Genomic DNA, 14,481 nt, shown 5'->3' with positions numbered 1-14,481 from the left:
CGTGCGCGGGGCGGGGCCTCGTGGCACCGCTGGATTGGCGGGGCCTCGGGGGTCTCTGGAGACGGGGGCTTCGGGGCCAGCGTGGGAGGCTAGGCAGGGCCGGGGGCGGCAGCGTTTGAAGCGTTTCTGGTGTACGCCTGCTGGCTGCTGGTGTGGACGCGCGTGCTGGAAGCCGGGGCAAAGTTCTGATGTCTGCCACTCGCGTTCCAAGGTGCGGCCGAAATGTGTGTGCAAACGGGGGTGTGTGTGCACGCTCAACCGGAGGGCATGCCCAGGCATGCCTGTGTGTGCGAGCTTGCACTTTCACCGAGAGAGCACATCCACCTGGGGTGCAGCGGAACGTGTGTGGACTTTCAGTGTGCCGTTGTGCTGTTCTTTACACGCTGTGTGTTTGCATAGTTTCGCAATAACATGTTGGGGAAGGCGAGGGATTCCAAAGCTACTAGGAAGCTTAGAGAAAAAAGTGCAGGTTCCAGAACTCCACAGGACTCTCGCTCAGTGGGTCTGTAGCAGGTTCTCGCAATCATTTTCTCGAGTAGCCCAGGGGACTCTATGCGGGGGGTCTGCAGGTTATCATCTGATACACAAATGGTGTATGTCAGGTAGGAAAGTAAACGTCGAGGTTTCCTGGCCAGCCCAACTCTCCTCCCACGCTGGCGGCATCTGTTGGTATGCCTTTCCAGACAACCTTACATAGATATGTTACCTGCACATACCTACTTTTTCCACTTCCCTAATTTGTATCCTTTGTTTGCTGCCTTTTAATTTACTAACTTCGCTTAATAAGTCCTGATCATCTTTGATGTATGTGCATATAGATCCCACATCATTCTTTTAAACTCCTGCATAGTATTCTATTTAAGGGCATTTCAAAGTTATTTTTTGAAATTAGACTATGGTTGATTTGCATTTGTTTTGTTTGTTGTGGAAGTAACTCATTCTAACAGTTTAAAATCCAAACAAAAGGGGAAGATATACTAAAAGAAAAGTCGAAGTCTCTGCGTCCTCCCTACTCCCCTGACGTCACCTGGAGCCATAGCTAGACCCAACTACTATTAAGTTTGCTTTCCGTTCTTCTGGTTCTTTTTATTATAATGCTAGGTAATGTGCATCCTGACCCACCAATCGTAAACAGCATCTTCTCAAAGGATAAAAACATATCTTCTTTTTCAGCTCCTAATTTTAAAAATTACATTACTTTTAGTCCTAATGGTGGAAGATGTTGTGGCTTTACCTTAATCATTACTGATAAAGTTATATGTTACCTGCTGGCTCTTTGGAATGGGAAACGAGGAAATCAGTACATTTATACTCTTTCTCGCCTGCCCTGCCCCCTCACCCAGCACTGTTAGTTTTATTTTTCTACTGTCGAGAATTTGCATTCTCCTCTGTCATTACAATTACGTCTTTCAAACTCTGTCATAGCTGATTGAAAAAGAGCACTTACAGTATTAGGGGTTCAGCAGGTCTGCAGGCCGAGCCCATGTGCCCTGCACTACACCTCACTGCACCTGGGCCAGCGCCAGCCGCTAGACCCTGAGATGACTTGCCTGCTCCCTTTGTCTTTTTCTGACCACCAGAGCCTGCGCTGCCTGCATTTGGGGGAGACCTGAAGTGCCTGCAACCGCTAGCAGTGACTGGGTGGGACCCTCACCCCTGGGGGCAGGAGGCACATCTAAAGTGTGTTCTCCACCAGTTTCCGGGGTCTCAGTTTTGAGCTCCAGTTAAACAGAACACCGCCCTTCTAGTTCCCGTCCCATCTGGTCCCTTTCCCCACTCCCCGCTGGTGCTTCCGGGGACCCTCTCCCAAGCAAACAGCACTCAAATCTTTGTTGTACCCCCACACCAAGACAGTCGGCCCTGGTTTGATCATGTGAGGCGACCTAGCGATGGGGTTCTGAAGTGGGATCACTCACCAGCCAGAGAGCAACGAGGACCCACCTTGGTGGTAAGTGGGGTGGCTTTTACCCCAGAATGGTGCCACGGCTATGTGGTTGTGACTAAGCGGGAGGGGACACGTGTAGGGGGGCACCAACTCGTGCAGTCTCTCTAGCGTTTGGGGAAATGGGAGCAGTGGTAATTTTAAATTGTGAGGTCCAATTTTTTTAATGATACAAAAGTGCTGAAGGAAGAATATGACAGCCATCTCTCAACCTAGTGAATGTTCCCGTCATAACACATTGGTAGCTTGAAATCCATGGTAGGAAACACTAAGGAAATTGGCAAACACTATAAATTAGGGCTTAAAAAACACACAGAGAGCCAGCTGTTAAACATTTCCTAGCACATTTGCCTTCACTGGGTTTCCTGAGTCTGAGGATTGATGCCAGTTGTTAGTTCTCAAGCCATCTGGAAACTTCTAAGCCTGTTTCCTCAGCTGTGAAGTACTAACCTACCATGCTCACCGAGTTTTGTTGTTTAAAATAGTATGATTTGTTGGCAATCACACCTATTTCCTGAGATCAGGAAAGGATTCTTTAAGAAGTTGGTTTTTGACATTGTCCTTAAGAAGAACAATTAAATAAGTCAGTGTCGTGAGAGTAGGAAGGTCGTTCCAGACATAGAGGGTGACGTGAGTGAGAAGAGGGCTGGGCAGTGCAGCCCGCGTGGATGGATGTGGCTCTGTGAGTGACGAGGGTGAGGGGGATGGGCGCGGGCAGGAAGAGGCTGCAGCACACTTGGCCTTGGCCTTTCCTACGTCTGCAGCTGGAGCTCCTCTTTCAGCTGAACGATGGTCTCCTTTTCTTGTAGCAGCTTTGTCAGAGCGCTTTCTAAGTCACTGGGTATCACTTCCCTTACTGCTCCATCAAAAGAGCTAATGTAACGCCTCGCTTACTCCCGGGGAACAGTTTATCCAACAGGAGAATTTGGCCTGAAATGCATGTGTTTTTCCTCCCATACAGTCAACAAAGCAGAAGCTCTGTCCAAAACCATTCACTTCCTTGCGCACATTAAAGCTAAAGATATCACTATGCATACATGTGTGGACATGGGTCTTTTAATTCTGCTGCTCAAAATTCATTTTCATGATTGAAGGAAGTATACTATTAAATTGAGAGAATGTCCCAAAAAAGCCTTAAATTTAGGAGGGATTAATGGGGACTGTGTTATTGTTTGACTTGGGAGGTAAGAGAGCTGTTCACTTATTAATTTTCACAGCTCACCAAAATTGATGGATTAAAGGTTAAAAAATATTTGAAGTGAGGACAAAGATGCGCTGAGATGTAGTCATGTTACGTGCTTATGTTTAGCTTGTTCTCATGGTTGCTGACTCAGCCCCTGTGTTTTATTTGAGAGAAGCAGCACACGGTTGCTGCTTTTGCACTAACTCCCCTCCTTACGGGAGTTACTCAGTGTGTCCCTCTTTTAGAGGGGAGGGTGTAGCTCAAGTGGTGAAGCACATACTCAGCATGTGCAAGGCCGTGGGTTCAATCCCAGCACCTCCTCTAAAAAATAAATAAATAAACCTAGTTACCTCCCCCCAAAATAATAATAACTAAAAAAGAGAGTTGTTTAATATATTCTTTTTTGCACAGCTTTATTGGGGAATAATTCACTTATCACACATCCATTTAATGTGTACAATTCAGTGAGTTCAGGACATTTGCAGAGTTGTGCAACATCAGGACATGTTATTTTTATAATATTTTTGGCCTCCCTAAAGGAAACCCCATACCCACTTGCAGTCACTCCCTACCCTACCCAACAGCCCTGCACAACCACTAGTCCGCTTTAGGGCTCTGAATGTAGCCTATTCTGGTCAATTTCTGCAATGGAATTGCATGACTTGTGGACTTTCGTGACTGGCTTTTTTCACTTAGCGTAATGTTTTAAAGGTTCATCCCTGTGGTGGCCTGAACCTGCACTTCATTTCCAATCACAGTGAACGGAAGTGATATTGCCTTGTGTGAACGTGACGCCCTTTACTTGCCTGTTACTTGCCTGCGCGCCGGTCACTGGGTCGCCGCCTAGCTTAGACCACCATGAAGAATGCTGCTCTGAGCACTCATGCACCAGTTTTTCTGTGAACATGTATTTATTCAGTATATTTCTAATTTACACCTGAAAATTTAAACAAGTTGCTTTAAAAAAAAAAAAAGAGGGGCTTCGTGGGGAGGGTATAGCTCAAGTGGTAGGGAGCATGCTTAGCCTGCACGAGGTCCTGGGTTCAATCCCCAGTACCCCCTCCAAATATAAATACAAAAACCCATTACCTCCTCCTCATAAAACAAACAAACAAAAAGAAAAAGAGGAGCTTGGCCCCGTGCTGCAGAAGTGAGGGTGCAGAGAAGATCTGAGAGATGTGAATTTGTTATAGAAACCAACTCAAACTAGATTCTGGTAATAAATTCTTGGCATAGAAAGTCCCTATTTCTTTAACATTAAAAAATTGAAAATGTATGTTGAATTGTGGAGACAGTCTTTCCACCTGCACTCGGGACTACGAATGCTTTCTCTGTCGAGGTCAGTCGTCCTGTGCCAGGAAGGGCCAGGATGGTTTAGACAAGTGGAGGATGAATAAGGTTCTCCGTGACCTGTGAGTTCCCATAAATGTTTCATAGCTTGTGCGAAAGACACTAGTGTGCTGGGAAGGAAGTCTGCCGTCCCCTGCTGGAATATTCACCACACATTACCGAAATAACTTAATTCATTATTTCGACGAGGATTTATTGATAACAGATTTTGTGGAGTGGTTAAAAGTAGGGACTTTTGAGCCACATCGCATGTGTTCACATCCTCTGCTGTTGTGCTGACTGTAGCAAGTTCCCTAACGTCTCTGTGCTTCAGTTATCCGTTTGTAACTGGGGTTAAAGCCCCCGGTGCCCGTGTAGCTGGAGGGAATGCTGGGTAGCACTGGATGTCAGAAACACAGAAAGCACGAGCACAATGCTAACTGTTACTCGTTGTTTTCCTGTGTACAGCCTGCTTGCATTTTCTCCTTGATGCTCTGAGTTAGTTGGTTTAAAAAAAAACAAACTCCATTTTACAGATAAGACAAAATGCTCAGAAAAGTTAGGCAGCTTACCCACAGTCACACAGCAGCAAAGATTGGCCATCCAAGTCTATTTGATCCCCACGATATTTTGTAGAAATTCTCCACCCAATGTGTATATAGTTTAACCTAATTAAATCAAATATAATTAAATGGGAAAAAATGATTGGATGAAGGTTACACAGAACACAGGTGACAGGAAAGGTGATTCTGCCTTCCCAAAGATACACCTGAAGCCGCCAGGGGGCAGCATGCCAGGACAGCCGACAGGGACCCCCCCCTTCTTTTCACTAATTTTCATTAACTGCTCAAAGATACAAGAAAGTGGACAACTAACACTAGCCAGTCGTGGACTCTGCACCTGGCTGGCGTCTTCAATGCTGAGAACAATATGAAAGTGGTTTTCTTTGACTCCGCTGCTCCCCTGAGGCTTTCTGTATTCAGCCTGACAGTGCCTGGCCTTTATGGATTGAATGATCCTGTTGCGGCGGGCCTGTCTCCGCGTGACTGGTTGGTACCGATCTCCGCAGCTGTGGTGCCAGTATCAGTGCATGGCGCGTTCAGACTTAGGCAATGGACATGCTCTGTGTTTTGAAAGCTGTGTACTAGTCATTTTTAAAGAACTGGGATTTTTAAAAAATTACTTTGAATTGCTGTTACTCTTGATCCATTATTTTGACCCACTAGTTAAATACCTTTGACATGGAAGTTAAGAATTTGACCAATAGAATAGGGTAGGATAAAGTAATTAAAACCATTAGATGCCAGTACTATTATAAGTCCAAAATGGATATGAATTTATTCTCTAAAATGTGGTTGAAGTTGAAAATTAGGCTGGGGATTAGCAGAGACAAACTACTGTATATAAAATAGATAAACAACAAGCTCCTACTGTGCAACACAGGGAACTACATTCAATAGTTTGTAACAACCTATAATGAAAAAGAACATGGAAAAGAACACATGCATCTGTATAAGTGAATGACCGCTGTACACCAGAAACTAACACAACATTGTAAATCAAGTACACGTCAATAATGAATAAAAATTAAAAATTAAAAAATAGAAAATTAGTCTGATTTAATTGGTGAATCCAAGAAATACGCAAGAATAAAATAGACCCAGGACACAGATCAGGACGTGTCCACTGAAAGAAGCCCCAGACATTTCTCCAAGGAGCCTTGTTTTGGTTTTGTTGTTATTGTGTTTTGCTTTTTGTTTTAGAGGAAAATACTATTTAGAAACCAAAATGACTATTTTCCTCATTTTACTAATGAGTCCATAGATGTCAGAGATGGTAAGTTACTTACACAAAGTCAGATACTACTTATGAAAGAAATAAAGTTTTGCATGGATGAAGTGGCATTTATACCCTTGAAGTGTGTGCCAATTTTTTTTCAAGAATTATAAGCTTATTAATAAATACACAGCATTGTTCCCGCACTTCTGCTCATCCCCGACCTGTCCTCTGGCTGCATGTTACTCAGTTACCGGGTGGACGTGCCCCAGCACAGTTATCCATCCTTGTGGGTGGTTTTTCTTGTCTCGCTCTCATGAGCACTTCGGCTGTTGTGTGAGAGCAAAAGTTTCCCTTCTGCCCTTACAGGCGCTGATCTAAGAATCAAACTGACATAAAACAGATCAACAGAAGAAAAACACAATTTTGATTACATACATATGAACAGAAATTTCCCTAAAATGTGAGACTTGAGGATGTGGTCAGATGATGGAGACTTTGCCATCCTGAGCTGAGGAAGGAGGATTTAGGACTTCCGGGAGGACGGTGAGAGGAAATGCGTAGTAAGTAACAGTTGCCTTGTTACGCAGCTGAGTCCCTCAGGTGAAGATGTTTGTCTCTGGGGTAGCACTCTTCCTGATTGAGATGCCTTCATTAACGGAATTTCTCTTTCTAAATTTAAATTTTCTATATAGAAGAGGGAATAAATATTTTTGGCAGTTAGGGGGAGACCAAGAGCTTCTCCTGTGTCTGCTGGTTCTCCGTTACCTTTAGCTCAAAATAATCCATGTGTCAAAGTGGCATATTTGGGGTGACACCTTCTAAGTCCGTTCACTGTAAACATGCTTTAGCATGTGTCACCTGGTGAACATGTGTAAGAATTTTCCTACAGTGAGGCCACGGGTCATGCAAAGTTACTATAGGATATTTTTAAATTTACTTTTCTACCAGTGACATATAAGACAATGATTCTTATCCTGGTAATACTTGGTATTTTCAGAACACATTAATTTTTGCCAAACAGGTAGGTTTAAAGTGACCTCTCACTGTGTTTTAAATTTGCATTTCTTGATGACTATGGAGATGGCATGTCTTTCCATATGTTTATTAGCCATATTCATTTTCTTTTCTGTGACATTCTCACTGGCCCATTTTCTTATTAGGTTTGACTTGTTTATTGATTTCTAGAAGCTCTTTATATGTGATGCGTACTAATCCTTCATTAATGTATGCAGCAATTTGTGGCTTATCTCTTCAACTTCTTTGTGTTGTCAGAAATTTTAAATGTTAATGTAGTCATATTTACCATTGTTTTCATGGTTAGACCTTACAGGCTTTGTTTTTAAAAAAATCCTTGCATAACCCAAGATTAGAAATACATTATTCCATGTGTTCTTCTCAAAGTTTTAAAGTTTTGCTTTTCATATTTAAGTCCTTAATCTCTCTGAGATTGATCACATATATACAGTGGTGGGGGATCAAGTTTTATTTTTCCACATGCATAACCATTATTTATACTGAATATTCCCTTCTTTTTTCCTCTTTTCTATTTTTTATTGAAGTGTAGTCAGTTACAGTGTGTCAGTCTCTAGTGCACAGCGTAATGCTTATATTGAACATTCCCTTCTTTACCCATATATTGTGATGCTGTCTCTAGCATAGATCACAGTCCCACACACGTGGATTTTCCTGGAGCTCTTCGTTCTATTCTGTTTGCATGGTGGTCTATACCTATAGTAAAAACACACTGAGATACTGTAACTGCATAATTTGTTTTGCTGTAAAACAGGGCAGTCTTTCAATTTATTCTTTTTCAGGAATGCCTTGGCTATTCTTGAACCTTGTTCAGATGAAAATGTTGAATTAACTTATCAAGTTCCTGGCAAATACCTTTTGGATTTTGAATAGATTTGAAGTGAATCAACAACAGAAGAGAGAGTAGAACTATGACATTTAAAAACTATCCTAAATACGTCTTCCCTTCTAAACGTTCAAGAAAACTAGTGTTACCCAAAGATGACTAACAGAAAAGGATTAAAGTCAAATCTCATATAAAGTCATTGTAAGAAAAAAAAAGGATAAAAAACAATCTCACAAAGAATGAGTCTTGCCAGAAAGTCATGCCTTCAAAATAGATGAGAACTGTAATCTAATATTTTAAAATAAGTTAGTGTGAAAATTAATAAAGGGAAACCTTTATAATAAAAACGGAGTTGGGAGGCCAGCAGGGGGCTCTCTCGTGCACATTCCACTCAAGGTCAGCGCAGACCCCAGCAGCAAGAGATGTACTTGCGTCTCCAGCGGGAATTGACACCTTACTATCACCAGCAGGAGGAAGAAAGATTTTTCTGCTTGCCTGGCAACTGCGCAGCCAGGGAGAGACTGTCACAGCTCAGCCAAGGAAAAGCCACTGCGGCTTGAAACCCCTAGTTTCCTCCAAGGGACGTTTTGTTTATTACGGCCTCCCAGCTTCCCCTTCTCCGTGAAGAGTCTTCTCGACCTTGCTTTACTGGGCTTGCCTGTGGTTCACCACCGTTGCCTGTCCCAAAGAACTGTTCTTTGCTGATCCTGGATAAGCCTGTTTTGTTGGTAAACCAACTGGCTGTTTTATTGTTTCAGGTTTATAGCAGACATTAGAAGTGACCTAAGATGTGGAAAGCAACGTATGTCAGATTCAGAAAAACTCAGAAAGGAGGTGACAAGCCCAGGAAAGAATTAAATTTTACTTGTGTTAAACTAACACAAGCGCCCATTCACGGATCTGATACTGCGTTAAAAGAAATAAATGAAAAAACAGGAAGCTGTGAAAAAGTAGCTGTGGTGGCGGCCAGATTAATGGGCACCAAAGATATCCACACACTAATCCTCAGAACCCGTGTGTGTGTGTGTGTGTGTGTGTGTGTGTGTGTGTGTGTGCGCTCACGCGCTTACACAGAAAAACAGACTTTGCAGGTGTGATTTAATTAAGGTTCTCAAGACAGATTATCCTGGATTGACTGGGTGAGCCTAATCTCATCACATGTCCTTAAAAGTGGAGTTTTCCTGGCTGTCATGAAAAAGAGACGCAGCTACAGCAGAAGTGAGAAGCAGACAAAGCCCCGAGAGGACCGATGTCCCGAAGGGTGAGGAGGAAACCTGTTTCAGCTGGAGCAGAATGAGCGGGTAACCCCAGAGAGAGCTGAAATAGAAATGGCCACCTGATATGCTGATGGACTTAGCCATTTAGAAATATCAGTTAGTTTTGTTTTTCTTTTTAGCATAGTTCTTTTGGAGAGCCTAGGAAGAAATGATAGAAAAATTGCTAAATTCTTAACTCTAGGAAAAGCAAAAATTGTACAGGAAAGAAATAAGATACGTAATCATGGAATGCAACATGTCTCACAGGAAAAACTACTTACATTTTCATATAAGGTAAATCATTAATACTATTTTAATTCTTACTGCATTGAAGGAAAGAGAATTTGGGAAGATGGTTAAATAAGCCATGAAATCTTTATCTTCCATTGTTGGATGACCACGGAGAATATTTTAACATGATATGGAGACAGTTGTAAGTACAAACTCAGTTAGAAGGAGGGAAATTAATATCTTTGAAATAGCAAATGGAGTTGAAAGAGGCTGCTTCTGGGAACAGTAAGATATGACTGGGGCCTATTCAAGAATCATTTGGGTAATAATTAAAAACAACTTTAAAGAATAATAAAAGAAAAGAATATTTTTAGCAGACACAAAATATGCTCTACTTTTGTGTCTCCCTGTAAGATTTTTGTTTTAGTTTAAATGTATTCATTGAGTGAAACTATTGTAACATGTGAAGTAAATGTTATGCTTTTTAAATTTGTGACTTCTTGTGTTTGGTTTTACAGTAACTTTCATATGGCAGCCACCAACGTCAAAGTGTCATGACACAAAGACTGACATCACAGTCAATTAAAGCAGGACTCGGATAGAGATCATTAGTCATTTCATACAGCTTGAAAGATTTTTCTTTGGGGGTTTGGTTGAACATTTTTCTATATACTTGTCCTTTGGGTCAGAATTCCCAAGACATCCAGACCAGGCCTGTTGGAAGTCTGTCGCCGAACCCTTGACGATGCCATAGTGCTGCAGGTGATCTGCAGCGCCTGCGATCTTAACAACATGCAGACTTGGATAGGACGTGCCTGAGAGCGCTCCCTCCTTGTTACTCGAATGGAACCCCAACTGGTTTTCAGCGTGTGCAATTTTCCTCTGACGTGGGGCACTGTACCCAGGTCCTTCCTGGCACTGACGGACAACATGCTGCTGAAACTAGAAAACCTGACTCTTGTTCAGTGATGGTTTCAGAGAAAGATCTTGATCAAAAGGGAGAAATATGAAAAATTAATAAACAGAAGCCTCAGTTACGTAGGGTTGGGAGACCAGCAGGGCGCCCGCACGCCCTGTGACGACGGCGGAGCCCCGCAGGAGGAGAAAGGCCTCTTCTTTCCTGGCAAGGACTGGGCCGCAGGCTCTGCTTACCGCAGCCCTCCCAGCTTCCTCTTCCTCTCGTAAAAGCTGCTGCTCCCCTTGCTGCTCAGGGACTTGCACGTGGCCCGTGTGGTTGCAGACCCGGCGCTGCACATTTCTGCTGATCCCGTGTAAACCTGTCTGTGCTAGAGGAAGATCTGGCATCTGTTTGTTTCAGGTCAGCAGCTCCGTTCAGTTGAATTTCTCCCCATTCCCTGTATGAATTCTGCTGTCAGCCGTGTTGAGCCCTTATTGAAGTGCCCGGAACACAGGGTGATCTTTTGGTACCTCTCCTCCTCAAACAGGCTTCTTTCTGTCACCTGCCTAAAAACTCCACATCCTTTAAGACTCAGCTCAAATGCTGTCTATTTGGGGAGCCTTCAATGTCTCACAGGTAACTTGGCCATTTCTTTTTCTGCATCCACATAGCAATTACTACATTTCTACAATTATTTATTGCTCATAAATGCTTTACAATGTTTGTCTCTTAGAGATCATGAACCCTTTTAGGGAAGAGAGCATTTCTTTCTGTATTTATTTCCCCAAAATGGATGCCTGGCACAGAGTGGGAAATAAATCTGTTGGGTGAATAGGTGAGTGAAGTCAGCGCAGTGTCATAATGTTTAGAAAAGATGTTTTCCAATCAGCACACACATGGGGAGTGCGGATATGTATGTGCGTGTGTATACATCTCCCAGGCAATGTTTTGTAAGAAAAATCTGAGGGCAAACAGAAGCTCTGAGTTTTCCATCCTTAGTCGTTTTTACAGCCTTCTGTTCTGTCCTTTTCTGCTTTGCTTAGACATTTGAGTGGCTTTAAGGATAGTTGCCTTGACCAACACACAGATAGGAAAATTGAGTTTCCTGCATCTTAGGATTTATGGCAATTTTATGTAATTTAAGTAATTCAGAGCTGAATTTCTCAGCTCATAAAGTTTTAAAAGCTTACATAAGGCTCTTCTTTCAAAGAGAATGACTTCTTAGATTCAGAAGCAGATGTGGACAGAACCACGAGGATGCTGTCAGAAGACAGTGTATGTGAGCGCGTGTGCACGCATAAGCCGCATGAAGACTGACGTAGCTTCCAAATTACGTTATATGACTGTAGCTGCTTGAAATTTAACCGAAAAGAATGTGATAAAAACATAGAAGGATAGCTATGTTCTGTTTAGTGATTAGCCTCTACATTTAACTTCACTGGATAGAATTAAAATATTCTAAGGCAAGATTGTATTTATTCATAAGTCAGTTATAGGAGAACATTCATGTGGAAATGACTGAGTTTTTTTCACTCTCAATTTGATATTTAAAAATTCGACCAGTTACTACTTCCAGGACTCTTGGCCATTAAACTATCACATAGCTTACTTCTCCACGCAGTAAATGCTCAACACAGGAGGCTGATTCAATATACAGTGCTTCCTTCACATGCCATTCTTATTTTAAATATGAGAAAGTTACTGGAGATAGTTAGAAATTCATAAAACATCTTCACCATCTTCCATTGTTGTATTTCCATTAGTTTTAGTTTCTTCTGGTCTAAAATTCAAGCCATCATCCTTTTGCGGACAGACAGGGAGCAACGCTAAGCCACAGCTGGAATAGAGTGTGTGACTGAGGCTGAGCTTTAGCAGGTGGCTGCCGTCTTCCCACAGGAGGCTTTAGAGGGACAGCGAAGCAGCAAACCGCCCACATACAGCGGCCAGCGGGTCCCCCAGGGAACGTCATGTCCACAGCAGCCTGCAGGGTTTGTGAAAAATAAAGACTCGTCATAAAACCGTGCGGCATGACTGTCTAAATGGATTGTTTTTCTTCATGACTGAAGGCAAAAAGCGTGGACTCAACACCTTCGTCAGCTGGAAAGCTGAAGGTCGCCTGCGCACGTCAGTCACAGCAGAGTCGCTCCTGGGGGGCGGGCGCCAGCGACCCACGAGGGCTGGGGACAGCGGAGTGTCGAGGCATAACACCGTGGCTTACTGCTCAGGGGTCCTAGACCACCCTCCATCCTGGAAGAATGGGAGTGTGCCGGGGCGGGTACAAGGGACAGCGAGGCCTTGACCCTGTAATCTTCTGTTACGGGCTTTGTGCCTTGAGGGGCTTCTTCACTTATACAGTATTGGGGGGGGGTGGGAGGTGAGGTAATTAGGTTTATTTATTTATTTTTCTAATGGAGGTACTAGGGATTGAACCCAGTTTCCAGGGTGTTGATTAATCCTGGGGAGAGGTTTTGAGGGAACTTCTTGAATCTTGGTGGCAGGTTAGGATTAGGGTTAGGGTTAGTTTGAGAGAGTTTGAGAACTACTGTTGCAGAGAATAAAGTACCCTTGAAGTGGGCGGGGTTGGGGGAGCTGTGAGATGAGGGTCCAGGATGACAATGGAAGGACCTGGAATCATCTTTTTGCATTATTGCCAAGTTTTAGGTAGTATTTCTTATATATTTCTGGAACTACTGGGGCGTGGGAGTAAGACAGGCCTGCGAGGACTCAGGCTGGCTCTCCCCGTGGCCCCCCTGCGAGAAGCTGTCTCCTTCCACACGTGCAGGGCTTCTCAAGCCCTCGCCCTCCTCCTTTGGGAAAGGGACAGAAACACCGGCTCTGTCCACCCTCAGGGTTGTTAAAAAAACTAAATAAAATAAAATACCGTCTAATCCAGAAATTGCTATATACATGTAAGCTGGGTTTGGTGATTTGGGGGTTTTTGGTTTTTTTGTTCGTTTGTTTTCGTGCACATAGGGACACATCTGCACAGAGAGCTTTTGGCTGATAAATGCAGTGGGACTAAACCGATGAATTAGCACGTGTCTGTTAAATGCCCACCTTGTCGCAGCGCAGCGGGGCCTGCAAGGATTGTGAGACACAGCTCTGTCCTGAGGAGCCTATAATTTTGTGGGAGAGAGGGATAGATCAGGATACAAGAACGTGTGTTCAGTGGCCTTAGGCTACAAGAGAAATTAGAATTCAGATAAGGGAAGGACTGGAGAAATCAGATGAAGGAGTTTTAAGAAAAGGATGAAACCTGAATTGTGTTTGAGGAACTGCGAGGATCTGAAGGGCAGAAGGAGCAGCAGCTCCCAACAGAGACACTGAAATGAAATGCTAGCACTGCGGGAAAGAAGTTAAATATAGACGGAGGAAAACACGGTTTCTAGTACTCTGAGGCCACGCGCCGCTGCTGCGCTGGCGTCTGGGGCACTTCTTGGCGCCAGTCCTACTGCTGGTCCTGCGGGACGCTTCCCAGGACCCACTATTAACCACTTTTTCGACTGCAGCGTTTGATGTGAGCAGACAGGTGTGGAGAGTTAATGGCAGTGACTTGTCCAGCAACTCCCCACACGCAGCCTCTTAAGATCGTGATGAAAGCCACCTTGGGATGGAACTTGTCTACTCCAAGACGGTTAAGACAAGTTGTGAGTCATCTTCTTAATTTGGTCCAAGTAAACTATCCTGTGGTCCAACCAGCCTCCCAGGCCAAGGCCAGCCCCAAGGGGCAGGTGGATGTCTTTGATGACCAGCCGTGTTTTGAGAGAGCAAGGAAGCACTTAGACTAAGAGAGTTCCCTTTTTAATCTGTGGCCAAACAAATGCTTGAAAGAGATTAAAGGGAGACAAGAAGATATATCAAAATAAGAAAACAACAAAACAAGAAAGCCTTTTCATCCTAAATTTAATTCATAAATGTCAGGATGAACTCATGGTGAATTTTCTTTAAAACAATCAAAAACCCAAGAACAAACAAAACTTACTTCCTAGCTCTGTCTGCCGAAGA

The 14,481-nt window shown here is 43.4% G+C and overlaps 1 long non-coding RNA gene across 1 annotated transcript; it reads left to right on the top strand.

Moving 5' to 3' along the window:
• Positions 1–10: 10 nt before the first annotated feature.
• LOC140697794 (uncharacterized) lies at positions 11–12,774 on the top strand. Its single transcript, XR_012075130.1, has 3 exons — positions 11–211; positions 10,097–11,112; positions 12,240–12,774. It is a non-coding gene; the product is annotated as an uncharacterized lncRNA (long non-coding RNA).
• The last annotated feature ends 1,707 nt before the right edge of the window (positions 12,775–14,481 follow it).

The sequence above is a fragment of the Vicugna pacos genome, chromosome 8 (assembly GCF_048564905.1).
Source record: "Vicugna pacos chromosome 8, VicPac4, whole genome shotgun sequence".
NCBI classification, from domain to species: Eukaryota; Metazoa; Chordata; class Mammalia; order Artiodactyla; family Camelidae; genus Vicugna; species Vicugna pacos.
The sequence above is the reverse complement of the archived record's forward strand: the minus strand, read 5'-3'. Positions and strand labels throughout refer to the sequence as shown.